The sequence below is a fragment of the Acinonyx jubatus genome, chromosome C2, assembly GCF_027475565.1.
Source record: "Acinonyx jubatus isolate Ajub_Pintada_27869175 chromosome C2, VMU_Ajub_asm_v1.0, whole genome shotgun sequence".
Lineage (NCBI taxonomy): Eukaryota > Metazoa > Chordata > Mammalia > Carnivora > Felidae > Acinonyx > Acinonyx jubatus.
The window spans coordinates 35,044,253-35,067,943 of NC_069384.1; the positions used below are offsets into that span (position 1 = coordinate 35,044,253).

The following is a 23,691-nucleotide window of genomic DNA, read 5'->3' on the forward strand; positions in this document are numbered from 1 at the left end:
AATTTGAGCCCCTATTGTAAAATTCTTCACATACAATTACTCGATATGAATCAGGATATTTATAGTATGCTTTACACCTTAACGAACTTGAAAAGTTCTTTCCCTGTTTGTTAATCTGTCTATACATGTGCAATCTATGCTTCTCACTCTTTATCTACTTGTATAATAATATATAAAAACAGATATATAAATAGTATATTAAAATTAGACTAAATTATTCCCAAACGCTCAAAACTATATTCTTATTCAAGTTCTGGAAATTAATTTTAAAATGGTGTTTTGAGTTTCTTAACATAGATAATACTTATACATAAGTAGGAACTAATATGAGGTGGTTTTGGAAATCTAAATCTACTTTCTAACTTGGATACAACTTCTATTTGAAGAGTTTCTTTGTTATATTGCAGATGTCTTCTATCCCAAGTTAAATCTTAATACAATATGTTGGTGAATTATCAGACTCAGTATGTAATCACCTGAATATATTTAATGATTTTAATTCATAATATATTTATATAGATTCGACCAGAAAAAAAACAAACATTGAAGTGAGTTAAAGTGAGAACAACTAAATTTCTGCTAAGATATTGTATAATTTAACATCTTGCCCTTCAGTTACTCTCTCGCTAATTATGAAAATGATGTTTGCTTATCACTATTTCAAAAGAAGAGCTAGTTGATGATTAGTAGTTGTAATAGGATCTCTGGTTCTTTGGAAGAATATTCACCAGGGGAATACTTATAGCATCATAGAATTGATTGAGACTTAAAAAATATTTTTGTTTTTAATGGTGTGGGTATAAAAATGATCTCTTTAGCTTTACTCTATATTTATAGTTCCCATTGAGATGAAGGCTGGTATTTCTGTCAACCAGATGCCAGTCTCAGTTATTTCTCACCACACTTATGCTTGCCATTTTTTGAAACACCCCTTACAGGAATTATTATAAAACAACTACCAACTTTTGTCTTTTAAATAACAATGGGATGACATTATTGAACCAAATTCTTATCAATAAATTTTTTTCTAGACACCAACATAATTGCATTTTTTCTACTGTCTTGCCTGGGCAGACAATCAGGTTCTCTAGGGAAATAAGTATTTCTGTTAATAGCTTTCTCATGAACCTAATGTATAAATAAACTATCAATTTCAACAAATAAAACAAATTATAACACTGTTCTAACAGTAAATACACATATACAATTCATGTATATGCTTTAATATTTCATAAATTGCACCAAAACCTTACAGTGCATTGATGTCATCAATAGTCATCTTATTAACTATTTCATAGTAAACTTGCATCTTTTTTGCCTCTTTCCTTTTTGTCAAATAACATTTTTATATAATTTTAATGCAAAATATGATCTATGTCTTATTTTGGATGCTACGTGGCATAGGAAAAATAACTTTACTTGATTCTTAAGAAATTTAAATTTTAATCTCTGACTCATTAAAGTATTTAATTCTTATTTCCAAAATCCCATGTTGTAACCTAACAGCAGGAATAGATCAGTTTTTTAAACTACGTATCTATCTACACTATATATAAAAATAACTACCAGTAAACGATTTTGAGATATGTTTTCTGCTCTAATTAGAATGGATTGGTTAAGATGTATTCTTTGTTGATTTTTATGAGGTTGAAAATAAGCAGAAAATAAAACTGTATTATCCAATACACATAATGATCATTTATGTTGAAGTTCATGGTGAAACAAATAGAATAATCTTCCATAGTTATTTTGTGTGATGAGTGGCAAAATTAAAAGTAACTTGTATCATCAAAACGTTTTACTATTAATTTAAAAATCAAAGACAAATGTGTATTGTAAATCTTAAGTGCATATTACTTTTAATGCAGTTTTATATTTTGGGTACCTTATACATAATAAAAATTGAATCAATGTTACAACTCAAGATCGGAAAATAAATCAATTGTGGCCATTCTCATTTTAATGGTTTTTGGTCTTTCTACTTATGAAATATTTACCTTAATTTTTAAATGATTTTGACTGGCAAAGAACTTGAAATGAGCTAAGCTTAAAACTATTTGTAATATCCGTTTACTCTTCTGTAAATTTTATAAAATAGCTTAGGGCATTTTAAGTAGCAATTAAACACTTCATACATTATTTGACAATTGTCTGTTAGTGCTTTAATATTCCCAAGGTCTAAAGTGGTTCACCATGATCAAGGTGGAAAGACCATGTGGGGTAGCCTTGAAAAGTATCGTATAATTAACTTGATTAGTTTCTATACATGTTTAGATTTTTTAAATCTACACTGGATGAACTTGTCTAACTCAGAAAAATATAGTATTATTTTTATATTAACCATTAATTATTATTGTTTTCATATATCAAATAATTTTAATTTATATAAGAAATCAAAAACATCAGTTTCTATGTTGATAAAATAAAGTTAAGACTATTTGTTTTATAAGTAAATCCATAATTTTATCCATAATTTCCTTTTCTGCAATAGCATAATATTCTGAAAAACTCAATTTTTTCATATTTTCATAATATTTAGCTTATGATACAACATTTAAAAAATTTTCCTGTCTTTTAAAAATCTCTGCAACACTGTCTAAAATACACTGTTTAAAAATACACTGCAACACGTGTATAGGCAAATCATGTTTTTATTGCAGTCATTTGTTTAAAATATAGCAATATGTTTCAAAATAAATGTAGAAAAAATGAATTCCTTGAAAATTGTAATGGAATAAATATAAATGTTGATTTATCCAACTTTTTATATTTATGGTTTAGCATATTAATTTAAGTAACATACACATATGTACACACATTCATAGGCAGACATGTACATACATGCATATTGTACATGTATTTGTATACACACAATGTAAATACATTCTGTATCTATAAATTTATACATAGTATGTACAAACACAAGTGTATCATTACCCCTTATGATATAATATATATGTTCTTTCTCACTGAGTCAAAAGATCAAAAATGTGTAAACGATAATAGAACAAATCTATTTTTCTCCCGGCTACTGAAGAATGAAGAAGGTGCATCATCATTAGTTTGACATTCTTCCTTTCTTTTTTATAAAGACAACCTTCACAGAAAGATCAGAAGCTTCTAAGTTGATTTTTCAAAAGTAGAAGCAGTAACAAAACTAATTTTTGCAGTATAAACACAATTTCCTGGGAGTCCTGAAAGTATCACAAATTCATGGTGTGCCTAGGGTATTTATAAAATCTGTACTTTAGACTCTTTGTGTAATCAAAGCAGTGAAAAAGAGCAGTGGCATCCAGTATATTTTTAAACTTCAATACACTGTAATAAATGCATTTAAGAATAACAGACTAGATGACATAGACCAACCTCCTTTTCAGAGGACATTTAGAAAAGCGTGAAATTTTAGAAATGCCATCTTGATGGAACTAACAAACAAACAAGATAGTGAATAAATACTGATTCAAACTGAAAAATGGACAGAAATCCAAGTTATTCATTTGATTGGGACAATTTTTGCCTTTGGAGGATGTTGATCTCAAAGACAAGGATTAAGATTGTGCAATGCTTTTGACAGCCTTCGAGTTATAGTGTGAAATTAAAATCCAAAAAATGTCATGGTGAACCCTCATTACTTTGGAAAAGAATCCTAAAAACTCAAATTCTAGGAATATGGGGAATTAAAAAAAAGTAAATAAATAACTCAAATTGACTGACTCCCTCCGTGACCATCTTGGATGGCCCAGAAAAATTTAACCCCGACAAGACAATTGCCTTTTTATTGTCTTTGAGCACGCATCAGAAGCAAATTGGAATCTTCTCTAGAGAATGACATCGTGCAGGACCTCAAATATTTCTACAATTTCTCAAAATATATATCCCTCTCATAATCGATACATCCAGATATTGGAATTATCAAACAGTTAACTTCAAAATAACTATTCTTTCTTTATTCATTGAGATGTTAAAAATTAAATATTGCAATAGAGAATTGGAAACCATAAAATGAAATAAATTTGAAAAAGTACTAAGTAGAAATTCTAAAAATTAATATATTGACTAAAATTAAGACAAAATTAAAATTAGTGAGTATAATTAGGAGTAAATGGAATACAGAAATAAAGTTAAATGAACAGATAACCAGAAATCCATTATATGTTTCAATCTCAAGATAGAGATTTTAGCAACTCAAGGTAAATGAAAAAAAACCCAACTGAGGTATGAAATTATTTTAAACTGATTGTTTAAAATAATGGAAATATAACATCTAAACACAGTAGGAAGGTAAACAGAGCAGAGAGGGATACATGTAGCCTTAAATACATATATTAGAAAAATTTAAAACACAAAATCAATAAACTTTATATATATTTATAAATAAATATATACACATAGAAAAAAGTAGTAAAATATAAAGAGATCACCTAATAAAAATTATATAAAGAAATCACCTAATAAAAATTATCAAAGCTATTTATGACTCTTTTAAAAGACTAAATGAGACTGATAAAAAATGAGACAGTCAGTGTTAGGAATTAAAAGGAACTTTCACTCTAGACTCTGCATATGTTAATGATATATTAAAATAATTCGTGGATAAAGCTAATAACAGTATCTTTGAAAGTTTAAAAGAAAGGGACAAATTCCTAGAGAAACATACAACTACAACTTATCGAAACTAACATAATGACATATAGAAAATTAAGTATTTATCTATAATTTGTTATTAATATTTTTAAATGTATAGAAAAGTAAAAAGACTTTCATAGCAAATGTTCACATACTCAGCACCTAGATTCTATTAATACTTTACTACACTTGTTTTATTACATAACTCTAAACATTCCTCTTGCTAGCCATCAATCCATTTTATTTTGGAAGCATTGGGAAATAAATAAGACATTAGTACAATTCCTCTAATTTTTATATGCAACTTTCTATTGATGGAAAACTTGCATATAATGAATTTTACAAATTTTAAGAGAATGTTTAGTGGGTTTGACAAATGCATAGACCTGTGTAGCCCTAAAACCTTCCAAGGTGTAGAACATTGCCTGATGGCCCCTTCTAGTCAACTCCTGTTTCCTCCAAAGATAATCATGTTTAAATTTTTTACCATAATTTAATTTTGTCTGTTCTAGAATTAATATAAATGGAATCATAGAGCATGCACTTTTTTAATGTAAAGCTCCTTTCACTTAGTACAATGATTTTGAGATTCATATTGGTCATTGTGTATAAGTAGTTTATCTCTTTTTGTTGCTGAGTAGTATCTCATTGGGTGATTTTACTACATTTTTTTAGCCATTCTTCTATTGATGGATACCGAGGTTATTTTTAGTTTTGGGCTATTATGAATGAAGCTGATATGAACATCCTTAAGAAGTCATTTCTAAAATGTATTCAGAAATTAAAAGAACAAGGCATAGTTAAGATACTTTTGAAAAATAGAGTTTGAGAGTTTGTATTACAGGATTTCAAGCCTAGGATAGACAAATAGACCAAAGAAAGATAATAGAAAGCTGGACACAATCACACACACACACACACACACACACACACACACACACACGGGAACTTAATTTATGACAAAGGTGGCACTATTAGTAATCATAAAAATATGTCTACCATTAGCAGTATAATTTGTGCCACTGGCAATAGTCCTTGGAGTTCATTGATATTATTGATTTATTGATGTTCTTAGTTTTCAATCATCAGTTTTATGTTTTTCCATGAAGTTTTGAGTTGAGGTTTTGGTGTAAAAAGTTCACTTTTCTTCAAGGTAGTTGGTATACAAAGAATTATTCTTTATAATTTTAGTTTCCCTGAGGCTCTCTCTCTGAAGGCCAGACTCCAATCAAGAGTCTATTAAAGTCAAATACCTACAAAATAGAAAGCAATAGTTACTTGTTCTCAATATAAATCTTGTCCCTCTTTGCTGAATTAAGAGTTCCTTTTGGATTGGTTTAGGAAAACCAATTAAAAAATCCCCCAATATTTGCATTTAAAAAAAGAAAATACACCATAAAGAACTAATGATTGATACATTGTAAGGGTGATATACTTTTAAGCACACAGTTTTTCCAATTAAAACTTGCCAAGAGGAACAAATTATCAACTCTTGTTTTGATACAATGGGAGATATAATTGTATACTCATATTTTTCAGTCCAATTTGCATTTGATTAAACTTTTCATTTTGATTTTCAACACATAAGAGCTGATAAAAAAGATATATCCATGTGAATAGTAAATGTTGTAAGAAATAAAAAAAATTACCTTGGAAGTAGGCTTCCTAGAGTATGTTGCTCTTTCAATGGTAAAAAGTAAATCACAAGGTGAAAAATGTTAATTATGTCCAGAGAGTGTAAAATAGAGATGAGCGTGGAAGTATTTACATGTGGCCATAACATGGGACATGAAATGAATGTTTGGTTTATTTTTCCCACTTTCATCATCCATGGCCTGTGTAGGAACGTGTGAGGATGTTCTATATTAGCATATTATATCAGGACACTATATCAGAATAGGCAAAGTTAAGGGGAGCCCTACACAAGTGTCAATCATTGTCTCCTACTCTATTCCTAGGTGGGAAGAAACAGAGCCAATTGTTTTGCTTTGCCATGAAAATAATTAAATGAAAAGCTTCTTATTGAAAGAGAGGTAGAAAAGAGTTGAAAAAGAAAGTAGATAGGAGACATGTGAGAAATATTAGGTCAATCCACAAAATTAGGAATGCACCTAATAATCACTTCTGTAATATAAGATGATTCTTGATACTATGAGACTGGCCACTTCCCACTCGTAGTCAGCTATATGGCAAACCCTATGATAAATCCAGAAATTTTTTTTTTAATCAAGGGGAGTACTACGATGGTAAGGTGGTTGATCTAATGGCTAGCTTAGAGTAGATACAGAAGTTATCTAGGTTCGTGAAGATGTTAGCCTTCTGGTCAAGCAGCTGCCAGTCAAGATCTCCTAAGCCTCACTCACATGTCATATTACAGAGGAATCACTGAATGTCCTGGGCAATGAATGAGAGCAAGTGAGATAGCAGAGACTGAGCTCCTGGGCACCACCTATGCATAGCTGAGATTTGATGGAAACATTAGTAGAGAAAGCCAGCGAAGAACCCCAAGACCAGGTGTGGATCTCCTATCACCATGGTATGTATCCATAGTATGTTCCCCTGACTTTTCCCTATTTCCTCTAGGTGATGGTTCAGAAGATAGAGGATAGAGGAGAAAAAGGAAGAACTCTTCAAATATAGTAAAAATTCAGAAAGGAAGCTTCTAATCATAACTAGTTCTTGAATTACGTTAATCATGTTAGACCTTGAATTAGATTATATAGCCTGTCCAAAAAGTATGGAGATTTAGACTAGAAGAAAGAAAGAAAGAAAGAAAGAAAGAAAGAAAGAAAGAAAGAAAGAAAGAAAGAAAGAAAGAAAGAAAATAAATCCTTAAAATTAACTATCTCACCATAGTTGCCAAAAGAAATGAGTAACCCCTAAGGGAAATTTAGCTATGTAATAAAAAATCAGTGCCTTTGCACATCTGACTGGTAGTTATCCAGTTTATACCACTTATAAAAATGAGATTTATGGGGCTCCTGGGTGGCTTAGTTGGTTGAGTGTCTGACTTTGGCTCAGGTCATGATCTCACAGTGTGAGTTTCAGGCCCACATTGGGTTCTGTGCTGATGGCGTGGCACCTGCTTGGGATTCTCTCTCTCTCTCTCTCTCTCTCTCTCTCTCTCTCTCTCTCTCTCTCTCTCTCCCTCCCTCCCTCCCTCTCTGTCTCTTTACCCCTCCCCTCTTGCTCACTCTCTTTCTCTCTCAAAATAAGTAAAGAAACTTAAAAAAATAATAAAAATAAATAAAAATGGGATTTAGTAAGATGAGAAAACATAAATGTTGCTTCTGCTCTGGGCCCTGCATGACCCCCTTCATTCTTTCTGGCTTATCAATCTAGTAGCTTGTCAATCTAAATTCTCTGTGACAGTAAGCACTTCTATTCCTTCCACTTAGGTAAGTGAGTCTTTAAGAGGTTAGGTATAAGAAATGTATTAGAATCAACATGGCTTCTGTGGGAGAATATAGAGTGCTTCCAGTATAATATGAAGTCAGGAGAAAGATTCATATGTATGAATAGATAAGACAAAATGTCATCAACAAGAGATAAAGTAGTTTCAAGTTTGAGGAAGTAGAGGAAGAGAAAGATAATAAGATGTTTCATGATTAAAAAAAATTTTTTTACATTTATTTATTTTTGAGAGACAGAGGGAGACAGAGCACAAGTAGGAGAGAGGCAGAGAGAGAAGGAGACACAGAATCCGAAGCAGGCTCCAGGCTCTGAGCTGTCAGCACAGAGCCCCACGCAGGACTCGAACCCACAAACCTCGAGATCATGACCTGAGCTGAAGTCAGACGCTCAACTAACTGAGCCACCCAGGTGCCCCTCATGATTTTTTTTAAAATAATGTTTATTTATGTTTGAGAGAGAGAGAGAGACAGAGTGTGAGCAGGGGAGGAGCAGAGAGAGAGGAAGACACAGAATCTGAAGCAGGCTCCAGGCTCTGAGCTGTCACCACAGAGCCTTACATGGGGCTCAAAATCCCAAACCACAAGATCCTACCTGAGCTTCAGTCAAAATCTTAACTGACTGAGCCACCCATGCACCCAAAGATGTTTCGTGATTCATGAAGAATGTCAAAACAAACAGGATCCATACCCCATATCTTTTTTACTATGAGCATCATCATGCTTTACTGTAGATACTCTTAAAAAAAGAAATGATAGCAACTGTAAGTCATGAGAAACAGCAAAACAATGATATTCATCATGAGATAATAATCACCTACTTCAGAAAAGTTTTTCAAAACTCAGGCTTCTGTATCCTTAATAGGCTATTTATTGAAGGGCAAAAAAAATTACAACTCCCTTGAACAGCAGGCACAATATCATGATTTTCCTCTGCTAAAGATAGAAAACCTTTACACATGTCTATTGGCAATGGTGATTCACAAATGTCAGTATGATGCTTTGTTTTGTTAACTTTATCAATAATATCAGTAGTACTCTACTTGATTTCAGTCACTCTGAGGGATCCAAATACACACTACATTCTCTAGGGCCTTAGGTCCTAAAAAGAAGACATCAGTTCAAAATAAGCAAAAAGCAGAAAGGTCAAAAGGGGTTTTAAGAGAACTTGTAGCCAAAATGAGGGAAAAAGATATGTGTGTATGGGGTGTGCATTAAAATTTCACCAAAAATTATATTATAATCATCCTAACACATAAGGCTTTCAAGTCCTATTTTTTCACTATACTTTATTTATTATTGATGGCTGATAAGAATGTCAAGTATATTCTAATATATCCTGTAGATATGATCTCTGAATTACTTTATGGAATCACATCTACCTCTTTCCACACTAACTGCTGAAAATTGTGCAGTTTTATAGATGGAAATAGAATATCTTTTGTAAATTATTAGTGAGATGTTAATAAATATTCCATGACAAAAGGGACTATAATTGATAAGTTTGAGAAGTGTTAGTTTAAAAAGTTAAATAACTTTGTGTATTTCAGGGTTTCTCAAAAAATTTGCTAATGAGAATTCTAAGAATATATTAGTGGAAGATGCCCTGCTTAGGAAGTCATAAGGGTGATTAAGAGATAAGATTACTCAACATGTGGGGAGTGGTATTTTACTGGATTTTAAAGTCACTAATGTGGTACAAGGAGCCCAGGAAGTGAGGCTGGAGAAATAGGCAGAAATCAATTATGTGGGGCTTTGTCGTTATTCTAAGAGTAGTGGAAGGTCCTTGAAAGATTTCAAACAGAAGAGTAAGTAACCTGGGTGTTCAAAGATGATTCTGGCAGCATTGCAGAATGGATTTGGGTGTGGAAGAAAGCAAGGAGGTCCAAGTCAAGAGAATATACCAGCAGTCGAGAGGAGGTAAAGATCTTTAGATCTTCAGTCCCTCTATGACCTACAGCTGTTCTAGTCAAAGGAGATATCAGTAAACAAGATAGATAAAGACTCTACTTATTTAGAATGTATATTCTCCTGGATCCAGAAATATAAACACATATGTAGGCAAACTCACTGCATAAGTAATAAAGATTTAAATGATCGTAATGACTCTGAAGAAAACAAATCAAATACAAGACTATTTGTAAAATAATCAATTAGAATTCATAGAATTGAAAATAACATTCTTAAAACTAAAACCTAAGTGGACAAGTTAAATAGAGACAGCTGAAAGAAAAAGGTGGACAGGAAGATATTAACTAGAATGAAACACAAAGTGAAAAGATTTGAAAAGCAGGTGGGAAAGAAATTGAGAGAAAAGGAGAAAATTTATGATGATAAAGGTCAGAAAATCTGCTACCTTTGGGTGGTTATTTATTGTGACACAATGGCAGCCTTCTGAAAATGTTCCATATCATTGGTGTGTACAAAAATAAGTTTGTATCAAGCCACATTCATATAATTGGCTCAATGTACTGTATGTTAGCAATACCTCAAAAAAAGTAAAATCAAAACAAAATATAAAGTGGATAGAAATAAAAATTGAAAAATATGTTTATTAGAACTTTATATTCAGAGAAGTAAGGGAATAGATGAAAAGCAGAGAGAGAAACCTGGAAAATTTCCAATGGTGGTTTGTTTAATCTTTGTTTTTGTTTTTTAATAGTAGAAACATGAAGGGAAAAGAGACTATAAAATTAACTTTAACAGGGGAGAAGAGAGGTTGAATTTTGCTTATCTTAGTGTTTTTAAAAATCTTTGCAGTACCTCTGTAGCTTCATAAGGTTCATACAGAACGTTCATATAATATAGTGTGAGGGACAATCTATAACACATGGATACTGGATATTCAACTGAAAATTATTCTAGGCGTTCATTTAAAGCAAAGACCTCAAAAAAGGCAACAAAACTTCTTTTTTAAGTTATTTTTCTATTTTTTTTTTGAGAGAGAGAGAGAGAGGAAATGCACAAGTGGGGGATGGGCAGAGAGAGAGAGAGAGAGAGAGAGAGAGAGAGAATCCAAAGCAGGCTCCAGGCTCTGAGTTGTCAGCACAGAGCCCAATGTGGGGCTCAAACCTACGAACTGTCAGATCGTTACCTGAGCTTCACTGACTGAGCCACCGAGACACCCCACAACAGAAGATTTATTGAAAAGGAACTAGAAGGTTTTATGCTAAGTGAAATTAGTCAGTCAGAGAAAGACAAATGTCATATGACTTCACTCATATGAGGAATTTAAGACACAAAACACATGAACATAAGGGAAGGGAAGCAAAAATAATATAAAACAGGGAGGGGGACAAAACATAAGAAACTCTTAAATATAGAGAACAAACAGAGGGTTGCTGCAGGGATTGTGGGAGGGGAGATGGACTAAATGGGTAAGGGGCATTAAGGAATCTACTCCCCAAATCATTGTTGCACTATATGTTAACTAACTTGTATGTACATTAAAAAAATAATAAGAATAAAAATAAATAAATAAATTGATTAATTAAAAAAAGAGAATCTGAGTGTGCCTGGGTGGCTCAGTCAGTTAAGCATCTGACTTCAGCTCAGGTCATGATCTCCTGGTTTGGGGATTCGAGCCCCACGTCAGGCTATATGCTGACAGCTCAGAGCCTGGAACCTGTTTCAGATTCTGTGTCTTCCTCTCTCTCTGCTCTCCTCTGCTCATTCTCTGCCTCTCATATATGAATAAATTAAAAGTAAATAAATAAATAGAAAAAAGAATCGAACCTTAACCAACTGAGCCACTCAGGTGCAAAAAAAAACATAAACACATACATACATACATACATACATACATACATACATACATACATAAATAAAAGAAAGAAAGGGATGTTAGGACTTGGAATGTAAAGAGAAATGGTGCTATAGCTCTATTACTACTTTCAAAGCAACTGGTGCCCTTTAGATTAATCACAACTGTTATACTTTTTTATAACTTTATAGGAAGCCATGAGAGGTATAAGCAAATCTTCTTGAGCTTTTAGGTTCCAGGATGCTAATTGAACAAATAAATATTAAAACAAGAACAGTCTTCTTAATAAGCCTTCCAGGGTTATACTTACAACTTTCCCCATTATTTATTTTTCTTCATCCTTCATTTTCATGCCTCCATTCTTTTCCTATGATATACAGTTGTATATTCCACAGTGACTATTGGAAAAGCCATGTCATCTCATAAGCAAAGTTCAGCCTATGGTTCTCTACTGCACCTTCAGTATAATGCACAGCATTTTGCACAATTTGCACCACGGAGATGCCTGTAACAACTCAATTTTCTGTTTACTCATGCACAAAAATATTACTGAACATTCTGTAACAGGTTAGATTCTCCAGAAGATACTAGAGTAGAATTTCAGATGTAAGATGTATATTAAGAAATAGCAGTGAAAGGAAGGATCGGAGAGGAAGAATTTAAGCCATGATATAAGCCTACATAGTGTTGGCCAACTTAGCTGAGAACTCTCAAATGACTACTGCCCATCAAAATGTCCTATGTCAGACAGAAATGGCTGAGATTTTCTATTCTGTCTCATGAGAGACCAGAGTTCAGAGTTGTTGGGATGATAAGCACAAAACCTCCCAGTAGGTACTGGAGATAATGATAAATGAGCCCATTCCTATTTATATCTCTTATTACCAGAGCCATGTATTTTTCCTTTTGAGGATAGAGTATTACTTTTGTTCTCTGATTTTATTAATATACTGCATGCTAGAGGATAGCAAAACATCCTCACAGAGTATTATCTCTGAGTGGACACTTCAGTTATATCTTCAACAGCCATGACAATGCTGTAACAACTTTAAGTACATGATATAATAAATATATTTATTTTCTGTTCATGATCCCTCACCCAACCTATTAAATTATTTCCCTGGTCAGACATGTTTTTATGTAAGATTCCACATGGAAAAAAGCAAACACTTTCACATGCTATCATACTGCTGACTGGTCTCTATGGTCATAGAAGGTGGCCAAATCATGGGTGGAATATATGACAATCTTTGTGAGAATAAAGTATCATTATAGGATGGAAAAGCCCCAATGTAGTCAATTTAAACCATGAAGTTTGTCTGTCTTTGAGAAACTGTGCTGTATGAAAGGCTTAGCCCTTTTCACTATTGTTGGCAGGGTGTACATTTGACATCAGCAGTAGATGGTTCAGTATTGATAAGTGTAAGTATGGGTTCATCATGTTGGCCATTGGTAGCCTCCATATCTATCAGTGTGGCCACTCTCTTCATGTGTTCATTATGGCAGGATTGGGTTGCCCAAGACAGAGGGGCCTATAAAACTTCTGTCAATGTCCATTAACACCACATACTGAAATAACCAAGCACCCAATTATATATAAACTAAATTGTTTTCATTGTTTTTTCCCTTTAGCCGGTCATATGGAATTCTTCCATAAAATCACAGGCACATACTGAAGGAACAGTGCTGCTGTGGAAGTGGCAGATGCCATACTGCTTGTGACTTCTTGTCTTGCTTATTCTCGTGTATGCCTTTACCACTTTATTTTACAATAGATTATTGCTAGACCTTCATGACCACATGACTTGGTAGATCTCCAGGACCCCGTTCATAATACTAGCTCCAGCCACATATTCATTTAGTATTTCCTGGTCAAGTCTTCTTCCATACTTCCCAGGGCCTAGGGACATGTAAGAGTTGTTTTTAAAAAGGCATATAATTCTCTTATGGAGATTGCAAGGCCTTGCTTCAGAAATTCAGGGCCTGTGACATAATGCTTTTAATATGACTTGTTACACACTCCACATGGAATCTTTTCCCTCCACTGATACTATCAATTTCACAAAGTCTTCCAGATTATAAGGCCCAGTGACAGGGATGCTTATACCACACCTTAGATCTACTCCAGAGGTCTTTCCTGCTTTAAGACCCACTCAGAGCTGGAAGCATGCTGAATTTATGACCAGAACATATTCCCGTGTGTGAAATTTATTGTTTCTAAAATATGAAAAGGTCCACAGGAAATTGTGCTTCCTACTTTGCAATTGGCCATGCAAAGTGCACTAATTTGTCTTTTACTGTGGAGATTATGTCTTTTTTTCCCATTGGAATAACTTTTGATATATATGTATATATATTAATATATTTAAATATATATTTGTAACAGAATCTCTTTATTAAAGCTTATTTTAAATTTTTTATTCATTTTTGAGAGACGTGGGGGAGGGACAGAGAGAGAAAGGGAGAGAATCCCAAGCAGGCTCCATGCTCAGCATAGAGCCTGATGAGGGACTTGATCCCACAACCCTGGAATCACGACCTAAGCGGTAACCAACAGTCAGACATTAACCTACTGAGCCACCAGACACCCCTATTTTTAATATTAAAATATAAAAAAATAAGCACATACTTTTTTGTTTCTTTTTTGGACACTTATATAGGTCTATTAGCCAAAATGGGCAAAGGCAATGAGCTCCTTTCTTGTCCTCCACAGTCCTCATCCTGTGTTTGAAACTGCTGCCAGCCCTCCCTCCTTTCCAACATGGAAATTCACAGTGACATTTTACACTACAGCTGTAACACATTATGCATTTCATATTGTGTGCGTGTCCCTTTCCTACATCTCCATACTTGAAAACAAAAATATTCAGGGGTACATCCTTCCCAGTGGCATCAGTTCCTATGCCACAATGGGAGGTTGAGATCTTCTGGTCACAAATTATTTAGTGAAAGGAGTAGGGTGGCCAGAGCTGGAGTAACCATTTGCAGAGCCGTACTCTGGTATCAGAAGGAGGACAGAAGAAATGGGACAGTGCGGAGGGCACAGTTGCAAGTTGGTAGTCTCAGTGAGAAACTGGGGAGAATTCTCCCCACCAGGTTTAGATAAATCAGTGTGCCAAAATTAAAAATATATATATAACCTAACAAATAATCAGTAGTTCAAACACTATTGAAATTTCAAACTGGCCCCAACAAGACAAATCATATAGCAGTAATAATCTAGATCTTTCCAGGAAGTGAAGGTAGAGCCCCTAGCATTCCTCCTGAGAGCCTTGTGTTCCCTGCTAGGTATCTGCCCTTACTACAGTTGTTGCTACTGCTCCATTTGCAAGTTCTCAATCCAAAACACAACAGGAAGAACCAAGACCATGAAGGAAATGGTCCCAATCCACAAGGCTTCCCTGGAAAACCTACACATTTTTTGAGCTACAAAGGGGGAGTTCCAAAGTAGCTCCCTCTGCAGAATGACTCTCTCTGGGACCATCTTCATAAGACTCCACAGTCTCTCCAACAGTCTCGTCTAGCTCCTCATCATCTTCCTTCTCCAGCTCCTCCTCAGGCTTCTAGGCACCATCTTTGAAAGCAATTCATCCAGGGACAGGGACACCCTAGAGCTGCCAGCGGCAGTGGTGGACATAACTCTAGAGATTATGTCTTGACATGCTTTGGACCACTAGATCCTTAAAAATATTATGGATATGACAAACCCTTTGGGTATTCACAAGACTAATCTCCTGATATCTGGAGTGCATGTGCCTTGCCATGACCGTTAGTATATCCAATTCTTACTCGGCCTACCCAATCAATACGTCATCAGTGTAAGATCTATTTGGTGTTCAACAAACTATTCAGACAGTCCAGGTCTCTTTGTCCTATATTATGAAAGAGGGCAGAAAATAAACATAGTCTGGGAGAAAAATAAAAATATATATTCTCTGCTTCACGTGAATGCTAAACTGTTTCTCTATTCTGATAATAATGGAAAAGAGTTCAGTTGCCAAATCAATGGCTCATGCTATGTGTCTGACTATTCCTAATATACTCTAGCAAAAATACCGCATCTAGAATGTTGGTTGTAGTCAAGGGTATGACTTCATTGAGCTTGAAATAGTCTGCAACAATTCTCCAGGGTCTATCTTCTTTCTGCAGGAATCATTCTGGTGAATCAGATAAAGATATGACAAACTACTGTCCCAAATCCTTTTGGATTCTTAAGGGTGGCACTAATTTCTGCCAAAACCTTGCCCAGAAGATGGTGTTGGTTTTGATTTACTGTCTTGGCTGGATATAAATAATTGCAAAATCTTCCTTTTGACTTTACTTATTAGGTTAGCCTGTGTCCTATGGAGTAAGAACCCAGTGTGGGGATTGTGCCAACTTGCAAGTATGTCAGTCCCAATTATATATTTGGGTACCAGGAAAGTGATGATTGGCTGTCTTTGCAAAATGAAGGTATGCAGTGTAAACCAGACTTTGTTCAAGACTCCTTTTGTTATTCCAGCCCTATGTAGTCGCACTTTAAAGGTTCCGTGATAATGCTTCAGATCTCTGGCTATCAATGGCCTCTCAGATTCAGTGTCATCAGTTTCCATGATCTGGATACCCCTTTTGCTGAATGCACAATTCGCTGTCTAAATGGTGATACATCCCTTTGAGAGAATTATTGGCGGAACCATTATCTTGTATACTTGCTGTGTTGTGTAGGATATTTCTTCCTGAATACCCAGCCACATCTTCAGCTGATGGATTCCAGGTGGTCAAATGGCTCAACTGTGGGAGCCATATATGGAATCAAAACTTTTTATTGGGGTCACAGCCCTCAATAATCCAGTCATTCATTCTTTTTTTCTTGCTTACTATTACCCTTGTCAGCTACTGTTACTTGTCTCAGTGATGCTATATGTTATTAAACATCCCCATAACTCTGTGGTTCAGAATATATGGGGTGTAACTTTGACATTGTTATGTTGTTGCAGTAATTGTGATCCCCCTCTAACTTCTGGAAGTTAAGTGCCTCCACTTGGCTTCTAATGTTTCTATCATCCCCATGCTATCTTTAAACTAAGTTCTGTAATAACGTCTAATATCAACTTGGGTGAACAACTCTAGGTTTTTCTAGAACTGGATGGTTTCCTAGCATGTAGAGTCTTCAGTACTAAAATTAGGAGAATTGGTCATCCTACATACAACCAGTCCTGGGCAACAAAGGAGAACCATCACTAAACTTTTTAATTCATGCTTGTACCTCTCTACCAGAATATTTCTCATGGCCTGGGTAAATAATGTGACCTATGGGTCTCACTGGGAGTCATAATTACCTATTTTATCTCTGACCACACATAGTCTACACTATGAAGCATATCTCATTCCCCCAAATTTATCATCCCAACCCTTAGTGTTTGCAATGGTAGTTCTGGTATTTCAGTTCATTCAGTGAAATTTAGGATCAATTTTCCATGCATCTAAGAGGCATACAAGTAATGAATTAACACCATTTTCTGGTATAAATGTAAATTTCTTGGGGTCTTTTTCATGATGCTAAATATTGTCTCTTGAAGAGTGCCCTTAAGTCAAAAACCTCTCTCTTTCCTATCCAGTTTTATGGTTAACATTCCCTGCCCTCTGTCCTCTGCCCTCCCACCAGAAGAGATCAGCTTTCTTGCTTGTAAAGAGGACTCTGGGTGTCATAGCTGGTTTTAAGTTCCCTGTCACCTACCCTCAGTTCTTCATTGTCTTTCACTAGAGCACCAGTGGTCCCTAGGAATAGTGATCCGATTCCTTCTCCCTACAGCCACTAAATCTCCAATACATTTCTAATGCGTAACACATCACATGTTATACACTAGAAACACAGGAATAGTTTCACAATTCATCACTGGTGAAGTTTTAAGAATTGGACTGCCATCCTGTGCCTGTGGCTTCTGTGTTCCATCTATCACTGGTCCTAGGGTCCTCACTGCCAGCCAGGTAGTGAATCATCCAACTCTAAAATCTCATCACCTGCTTTTTTGGATTACTCCCAGTGCCAACTATTGCAACTTGGGTTCTCCAGAAGTAGACACTGAGATGGAGTTTAAGGTGTGAGATGATTATGAGGGATCAACACCAATGGAAGAAAGGGGGAGGAAACATTAATGAGCAGAGAGAGAAGTCAAGCTGCAGCACAGGCCCAACATGTCCTTGATCCATCTGATGAGGAGCCCATCAGATTGTTCCGTGTTGAACCAAAGATCATGGGCCTTTATATGACTCCTCTCAGTCACTGGATGGAGACTATGCTGGCTATGAGATCTCTGCAGCTGGCTATGAGGCAGTCCCTGAAGGATCTCACAGCAGGAGGATACATGGCTGGTTGCAGCAAGTCCTTCCTTGAAGAGAGATCTGGAGGTGGACCTCATTGTCTCCACTTTGTTCTCTGATATCATGCTATCTGAGGTAAAGAAAGCAATATACATTAAATGATCATTTTTTTGCCCTATCATTACTTGCATTTGTATTCTGGACAAGAATATTTATAGATATTAAATACATCTGACCATTTTAATAGTGATTGCAATTATGCATAAAATTGACACTATCATCCTAGTAAAATTAATGATATGCATAAGCTATATGTAAAGATAGGGTATTGAATAAAAGCTTGGTCCTATGTGTACTAATTATAATAAAAGCATAGGGGAATTAGGATAGAGTTCAGCTGCTTGCAATAAAAACCTGACAAGAAATAGCTAACAGTGGTACAAGTGGGTAATTAAGTTGGTCTTTCTCGTGTTACAAGTAGTGGGAAGGTTAGCATTACAGGGCTGGATTTGCTGCTTGCAGTCCCAGTCTCCTTTTGTCTTTCTTCTCCTCTATTCCTAGCTTGTCTTTTCTCCCCGTGTTAATAAGATGGCAGCTACAATACAGGCATGAGACTCTGCATCAGACACAAAGGGAAAGGGTAAATGGTAAAGATGGTTGATGACTCTTTTCCTTTTATCAGGAAAAAGAAAATGCCTCCCCTGACTCGGGAGATTTATGCTTATATCTCAATGTTTAGAATTATGTCACATGGTCACCAGTACCTGCGAGGATGCCTGTAGGTGCCGTTTTCTACCTGAGCACATTAGTATCCAAAACTATATCAAGATTCTTTTACCAAGGAAGAGCAGAATGCAACCTGCAGTGTTTGCCACAGGGCATGTTTAAATTTTTAAATGGCTAACCACTGATTCTTAATACTATTAATATTGTGGAAACAAACTTTATAGGGAATTTTAGTGTTTCTAACATTGCATATACTATAACACACTATGTTAAGCCTCTTTTATTTACAGATTGAGCCTAGTTTTAACAAGGTATTTTGCCCAGAAACCATCTTACAGTTAACAACATAAAGGCACATTTTTCTGATATAACCCTCATAAATTTCAAGTCATTCTTCTAAGTTATCAAGAAAGGAAATGAACTTCTTTGCAGTTACCTCTCATAAAAGCATGTTAACCTTTTAGTCAGATGCTGTTGAAATGTGTTTAAAAATTTCCCCTTCCTTTCAGCATAGAGTAGTAATAGATGAATTATTTATAAAAGGAAAAAAATGACAAGACTATACTCCAAAATAAGTTAAACATCCCAGTCTATCAGAAATAAAACAGAAACTCAGTAAGGTAGTAGGCCTAATGCCTGAGACCAGCTGGATGGCAACACCTGAGGCAAAAAAAGAAAAAAAAAGGCTAGGAGTTCATTTTCTGTGGCATAATTGTTAATTAAAATTTCCCCATTGAGATTATGGTGACCAAAGTCACTTTCACATAGTGGGCTAGAGCATGGATCTTCTGTCCATGTAAAATGAGTGCAAGATAGCTGAGAACATTCATTGCTTGGGGCTATAATTTCTATCAAGCTGTCTACCTAGGGTCAAAAGAAAGCAGGCAGAGTCTGAAAGCCAGAAATTTAGCCAAGTTACCTAAGTTATTATTTGTAATATCCCCAATATGTCTGTGGGATTGGAGGCCTGAGTATCTGTTTCCACACTGGGGAGTCCCACAGCTAACATGGAGGTAACAAGAAAAGTACTGGACAGATAAATGAGTGCCGAATTTCTGCACGACCCAGCCCCCCTAGAGTCATTCTTTAACTTCCTTGGGAATTTTCCCTGTCTCCCTTTGCTCCTCTTCAGTTGTTTGAACCTATGTTTTGAAAAATGATGATCTCAGAAACTCTAATAATATAATCAAAGTAATTTACTGTTTCTTAGAGTGGTTTTGTTTCTTTTAAATGTTTATTTATTTTTGAGACAGAGAGACAGAGTGCAAGTGGGGGAGGGGCAGAGAGAGAGGGAGACACAGAATCCGAAGCAGGCTCCAGGCTCTGAGCTGTCAGCACAGAGTCGGACACAGGACTCGAACTCAGGAACTGTGAGATCATGACCTGAGTGGAAGTCAGACTCAACCGACTGAGCCACCCAGGCACCCCTATTTCTTTTTAAATTGTTAATGTTAATGTGTCACTTCTGCTACCATTTTTTAATATATGTCTTGCCCCCATATACAAAGCACACGAATAAAATCAGTTATACATCATCAGCATATTCCTTCTACTTTATATGTAATTTATTAAAATAATATTACCTAAAACGTATGTTAAAAATAGATGGCTCTCTTATCCACCAGTGAGATGCATATTCGATTCGATGTGAGAGAAGAAAGCATTAAACTAAGTAGGGTTTCAACATCATCTATGGTAGCAGAAGCAATAAATGTGCTGTAGAAAGTGAGATGGCTGATTAAACTGGCACAGACTAATCTTTGACATGAATGGAACTCTCTAAATGTTCCCTTCTTCAGGATCCAGCCTGGAAGTCCTGTAATCATCTTTCTCTGACCTTTCTAAAAAGCCCTGCATATAATTAAAAAAAATACAGTCACTTTCTGCAAAAGAAAACTATTGTAGCAGAATTCTTGCATAGAGAGTCCTGACACCGAGGCCTTTGTTCTGGGAAGCAACTTTATTTGTGCCAGCACTGGCTCAGTCGGGTTCATACCCACAAAATTGAGCCCCAAATGCCACATGGCATAGTCTTTTATGCATTTTTAACTTCTTTGTCTCCCATATATGGCTAACATATGGACATACAGTCTGACTGGGTAGTCTAATGTTACAGGATCTTGAGGGATGTCACTAGCTAGGTTGCCTTCCTTTATCTTGATGTCTTTTCTTACCACATTCTTTAGGGAGGGGACTCTACCACACTATGATTTCCTAGCCTAAATACTATAATTCCAACTGGATCTTACTTATGTAGCCCTACATTGTTTAGTATTTTCAACAAATCTGAGTTAACATTGGTAGTTCCCCTGATTTGCAATCCTATGAATCAAATAATGCGTACAATTTAAAGAATTATGTTTAGTTAGGCAAACACATTCTCCTATGATTTTGGAAGAAGAAAGTGAATTTCACTTTTACTCTGGCTGCCAAAATGGACTGCAGTTAAAAGCACAGATGATTTGCTTTGTCTTCATAGCATCCACAAACATAACATAGTAAGAGACAAAGTTATAAAGCAAATGTTTAATTTTTTTCCTAAGAGAATTGAAAATTGAAGATAAACATGTGTGCATGCAGGCAGACACATGCACACACATGCACACACACACACACACACACACACAGAGTGAATGGAATGCATTTAAGCATTTTTGGTTGATCCAATACCCCAATCCTGTTCTTTTCAGGGGATGAGATAGTGCCTATGAAACACTTCAACAGATACCGTGTTTAGATTTTATCTGAGATTAAATAGATTTTACTGTCACTTATCTGACACAATTGCAATGTGATCCATTGACAGGTTGGTACAGAAAAGTTGGGTTGCAATGAATGATGTAATAAACTTTTCATTTTTTTCTTAGCAGGTGCAGCACTGGGCACATTTTTAGAGTCTGTAAACTTTACTTCTGGTGTTTTCCTTTCTCTTTATCAATCTCTCTGTCTTTCAGACTGCTTATCCTTTGCCAACCATATTCTAAACTCTTCTATCAGTCTCCCAACTCGTGAGAATTACATTATGTTTTATTGCTTTATAGATGAGTTTATACACTATTGGTTCCAAGTCTTATATAGTTAGATGTTTTTCCTGGTGTTTGCACTGCAGAAACATGCTAAAAATATCAACAACCATTACCTATACTTTAATCTAGATTTGCAACTTTTCTTAGAAACAATGGAAACCTTGGGACTGTGAATTCTGCCTTCTCACACGGCAGTGATTGTTGAATGCTGAATAGAAGCTGCCCCTTCAGAAAGGTTAGGTAGTCCCCAGTTCACAGAGGCTCTTCAAGCCTATTTTGTATTATGCTTGGATTTAGGCTGCTTTTCTCATTTACGTTAACAGCATGGCCCTAGAGGGCTTTTGCATTTGTGACCCCCATTGTATAACTTCCTCTCTCAACTGTCAACTAAGCCTAATTAACATGTTTATTGATAAGACAATATCTCCCACTGGTACATATTAATAAGAAATAGTTGAAAGGCTTCAACACTTAAACCTTTCAAAATCTGAAAAAAAAGAAAAAAGGAAAAGCAAAGTGGTTAAATAGAACATCCTTTGATAGAAGTTATCTTTGGACGGAGTGTTTCTTGAAAACTTCTTAAAAATGGGATGCTGATTCTAGTTTCACCATTGGCCATATGATCCTCTTGCCCCATCTTTTTGAAATATAAAGAAATTGGATGTTAAGACCGTCCCATGCCCACCTCATTACCTCCACGTCCACCATGATTCCTTCTACCTATCCCTTAATTTCCTCTTAGTTTTAAAACTAAGATTTATTATTTCATTCTGGAGAATATATTTTAGCTCCATTTTTATTTAGACAGAGCTCTCTGTATTCACAAGTATTTATGCATACATCTATCATAGCCATTATCACATGGAGTTATAATGTTTTTGGTTTTCCTATATGATAGGGGTGATTTTACCGTATAATATATAGCGGTAATAAGTGTTTGTTTCATTTTTTAAATGTCTGTAGCTTGAAGCCAGATCATCTGTTCTAAGCTCTCAACTTCTTGTCCAGGGGAAAATCCAATTTTAGGACTGTTAAAGAGGAACTTCCTTCTTAAAGCCAGGAAAGATCCTCATGAGATCAAACACACTCAAGGACAAACTCTCTCCTGAATCAACCCTCATGACTGCTGATATTTTCATTGAGAGAGGTTCTACTGGTCTCTGTCAAGCTTGGATGGCAGTATCTTAGATGAGACCAGAAGCCTGATGTCTAAAATCCAGTCTCCATTAAGAATTCATTCAGGCTAATCACCTGATAGCTTCTCTGGGACATTTCTCAATGATTACTGAAACCACATAGCCACCCTCTCTCTCTTGCCTCAAGAAAATCACTCAAAAATGTTTTTTTCTCAAGTTGACACATTTCCATAATTTCTGAACTTTAGCATTTTTACCTTCTAGGAGTTTTTAATTCCATTTGTTCTAGGAGTCTGGTTAGTAATTAAATTTTGGATGCCTACCAATTTTGTCTCTGTTCCTCAAACACTAAGTTTGTTAACAAGTTCTTGAGAAGAGGAAAACAAAAACAAAAACAAAAACAAAGCTTTTAACAATGTTATTAGGATGAAGATGTTGCCATCAGATTTCTAAGATGGCACCATGTTTCCTTCTCCTTGGTGTGGACACTTGTATGTGTCTCCTTGAGTGTCAGTGGACCTGACCTAGTCAGATGAGACATTTTAAAGGAAGGTCTAGAGGTCCAAGACAGGGGAAACCAGAGAAATTTAAAGCTGCATCAAATGAGTCTCTACTGAACTTAAATGAGCAAATTACCATGTTGTAGAGAGGCCATGTGAGATATAAGAGGGACCCTCAGCTGGCACCTATCAATAAAATAGAGA

General features: G+C 35.4%; 1 long non-coding RNA gene across 2 annotated transcripts in view; it reads left to right on the forward strand.

Annotated features, from left to right (window-relative positions):
• The first annotated feature begins 4,689 nt into the window (after window positions 1–4,689).
• LOC128315144 (uncharacterized) overlaps window positions 4,690–23,691 on the forward strand; it is a 128,909-nt gene continuing 109,907 nt past the window's right edge. The window contains exon 1 of one of the 2 annotated variants that reach the window (XR_008297595.1): window positions 4,690–7,162. This is a non-coding gene — a long non-coding RNA (uncharacterized LOC128315144). The remainder of the gene's footprint in view (window positions 7,163–23,691) is intronic. The other variant, XR_008297594.1, reaches the window with a different exon arrangement.